The sequence below is a fragment of the Octopus bimaculoides genome, chromosome 7 (assembly GCF_001194135.2).
Source record: "Octopus bimaculoides isolate UCB-OBI-ISO-001 chromosome 7, ASM119413v2, whole genome shotgun sequence".
In the NCBI taxonomy this organism is placed as follows: Eukaryota; Metazoa; Mollusca; class Cephalopoda; order Octopoda; family Octopodidae; genus Octopus; species Octopus bimaculoides.
In genome coordinates this window covers 2,311,314-2,311,879 of record NC_068987.1, presented here as the reverse complement: position 1 = coordinate 2,311,879, position 566 = coordinate 2,311,314, and the positions used below count along the sequence as shown (strand labels likewise).

At 34.3% G+C, this 566-nt stretch overlaps 1 long non-coding RNA gene across 1 annotated transcript in view; it reads right to left on the bottom strand.

The window, feature by feature from the left end:
- Positions 1 to 566, bottom strand: part of LOC128248284 (uncharacterized) — an 86,661-nt gene that overhangs the window by 79,192 nt on the left and 6,903 nt on the right. The gene's annotated exons all lie outside the window — the stretch shown is intronic.

The following is a 566-nucleotide window of genomic DNA, read 5'->3' as shown; positions in this document are numbered from 1 at the left end:
ATATATATATATATGATGCAGTAACGTCAAATGTTTTATATAACAAACAAATTCGTTCTATTACATGACTACAAAACTGCAAGACTGGGTTATTACAACACTACTTCTCTATAAACAACATTAATTCTGGCTGGCCGACCAAATCTATTAAGAAAATTAGCAGGGGGATGATTGATGAGTCTTGTTTTTCGAATATACATGTATAACATGCATACTCACACACACACACACACGCATATATACGTGTATATATATAAACAGAGGAAGCGTAAGAAGGAAGGATTCAAAAAGGCATTAGAGTTTTATATTTGTTTGAGTTAAACAGGTTTTATGTTTTAAAACAGACAGTAAATGTTTCAGTCGAAACAGTATTTTTCCATCTATCTATCTATCTATCTATCTATCTATCTATCTATCTATCTATCTATCTATCTATCTATCTATCTATCTATCTATTTACTTGTCTGTCCGTCTGTCTGTCTGTCTGTCTCTTCCTCTCTCTCCCTCTCTCTCTTCCTCTCTCTCTATCCCTCTCTCTTTTCCTCTCTCTCTCCCTCTCTCTCTCC